Raw genomic sequence first — 2,500 nt, 5'->3', positions numbered from 1 at the left:
TTCTATCTATCTGTAAATATTCAGAACAGTGAGCTTCTTAGCCAAGCCTGCAGCATCTTTTGTCTGATAAAATGTATGGAGAACTACTCATAAAAAAAGCTGGGAAAAAAATAACAAAGAGGTGAGTGACGTCAATTTTGCTCTCTCTACAGAATTGGCTTCAATGGTCTGATGCCATGTCGCCCAACAATGGCGGCCATCGTGGTTCTAAACAAAGAAAATTGGTACTTTATATTCTTCATGCTGGCTAGAACTTTTCATATGTCTTGTGATAAGAATGTTTAGAAATCAAAACATGATCAGATTTATAATGGTTTTTTTTAACTCTGTATACACTTTGATGCTCGTAGGAGAAATATTTCATATGGGCGTCCGCCATTATTTCGATAGCTTAGAGCCAGTTACTAAGTTACCATGCGTCATTAAGAGGGAAGTGACGTTACGATTATTGAAGCATATTGTGATATTGGATGATTCGAAAACTGTGAACACTCTTCATTATGTGGGTCACTTTGAACACATTTTGCAATGTGACCAATGACCCCGAGCACATGGAAAGGTAATATAGATCAACCCCATAGTGAGCAAGTCAGTATATTTACAAATAGTTATTGAAGTGGTGCCTTCATATGGAATTTCTACCACGTTCTGTAAACAAACAATTCATCCTGACGCTGATATAGTGATAATACGCTTCAACAGTCATGACGTCACTTCCCTCGTAATGACGCATGGTAACTTAGTAACTGGCTCTAAACTATCGGAACAATGGCTGACGCCCTTATGAAATATTTCTCCGACGAGCATAAAAGTGTATCTAGAGGAGAAAACATTATAAATATGATCATGTTTTGATCATGTGATCATTCTGACCACATGACGTCTGAAAAGTTCAAGCCAGCATGAAGAATAAAAAGTACCGATTTTCTTTCTTTAGAACCAGGCTGCTCGCCGTTGTTTGGCGACCTGACGTCAGACTATTGAATCCAATTGAGAAGCCCTTTTAAATATTATTAATCACTTAAAGATTTTGAAAAAATTGATACTGATATCTCTTTTTAAATCTTACTCACAGGAAGGTCCTTAAACTTGTTAAGCTCCACACAGCGGGGACACAACGCCTTCATCATTGGAAGGGTGTCAGAAGGCACGGGTGTGACAACTAACAAAAACAACACCAGAAAAATACAACTTGTCCTCTCCATGTTCCTTTCGACTTCTGATTTTAAAACCCAATAGTAACACACCGAGCTGGTTGTTTTGACACCAGCATAATGTTATTAAAATTGTTTGAAATGGTTCAATGATTACTATTAGTAATCACATGCTACATAAAACTGTATAATTGGGAACAATTGTTGTAAATAAAACTCCCTTTATCACGTATTGTAATAAGACAGTAAATTACTCAAAATTTTCCAAACTGATATGGCATTATATATATATATATATATATATATATATATATATATATATATATATATATATATATATGTGTGTGTGTGTATATACAATCGTGTTGGATACAAATGTGGTACGAATAGTGCTCGACATGTAACAATGGAGCGAATTATTATTGTAATATTTATCACGATGTTGGAGTCAGTCTACATCAATGTTTGAGGCTTTCCAGCCATCGTCAGGACTGTGTGTTACATGATTTTGGTTTGTTGTGTGTTGTTGTTGCTTGTTGAAGTGGTTCCGTAGGTTTGTAGTTGATTAGTAGATGTTTTCGTCTATGTGGGTAGCTGTTGTACATCTCATTTTTCGTGTTGAATGTGGCTTCATGAGGGTGTTTGATTATAGTATATTTTTCTTCCAGTCATGAAATGCTGTGGTCTAACTCGTTGTCTTTTAATTTCCAAATATGTTCGCTGAGTTTTGTCGATGTTTTTTGGTTTGTGTTTCTAAAGGTTGAGGCGTCAAGGTTGTATTATGTTTTGAAATCATTTTCCGTTAGTCGTACATATTTTTCCTGCTTGTTTGTTTTAGTTTCGGTGACTGTGGCTTGGTATATTATACTTGATTCTAAACATTGTTTGTTTAACGGGCAATGGTCCTTATTTCTGCAGCTGCATTTTCTGGTGGGTGGGTTTTGCTCTTGTCGGTGGTTTTAGGATATTTTTTTGTTGTGGCTTGAAATTATTTGTTCTATGTTGCGCATCAATCAGACATTAAACGGTTAAAGTTACACATCGTTTTTTTTTTAGTACGTGATATCAGCTGGCGAAAGTGTAAGTATTTTACCTAAACGCATATCATCAATAGAAGGACTGAAGTTTGACATTTGTCGACAATTTGTTATTGTTTTTAGACAGCCAATTGGGTGATTAGTTCTCACTCAATTCTATCTATTATCAGACTAAAGACATTATAGGTCACACACAATTTTGTGTTGTGGTACGACTGACTGATCTTGTGGACAGAGCTGGTGGGTAATTGACTTAAAGACAATAGAGGCCTGGAGTTCGATCCCAAATCAAGGCAGACGGATTCTTTA

General features: G+C 36.0%; 1 long non-coding RNA gene across 1 annotated transcript in view; it reads right to left on the bottom strand.

The window, feature by feature from the left end:
- Window positions 1–1,345, bottom strand: part of LOC144981169 (uncharacterized) — a 38,174-nt gene extending 36,829 nt beyond the window's left edge. The window contains exon 1 of the long non-coding RNA XR_013647035.1: window positions 1,074–1,345. This is a non-coding gene — a long non-coding RNA (uncharacterized LOC144981169). The remainder of the gene's footprint in view (window positions 1–1,073) is intronic.
- Window positions 1,346–2,500: the final 1,155 nt, after the last annotated feature.

The sequence above is a fragment of the Berghia stephanieae genome, chromosome 10 (assembly GCF_034508935.2).
Source record: "Berghia stephanieae isolate SIO BIC M18660-M18661 chromosome 10, UCSD_Bste_1.3, whole genome shotgun sequence".
NCBI lineage: Eukaryota > Metazoa > Mollusca > Gastropoda > Nudibranchia > Aeolidiidae > Berghia > Berghia stephanieae.
The sequence above is the reverse complement of the archived record's forward strand: the minus strand, read 5'-3'. Positions and strand labels throughout refer to the sequence as shown.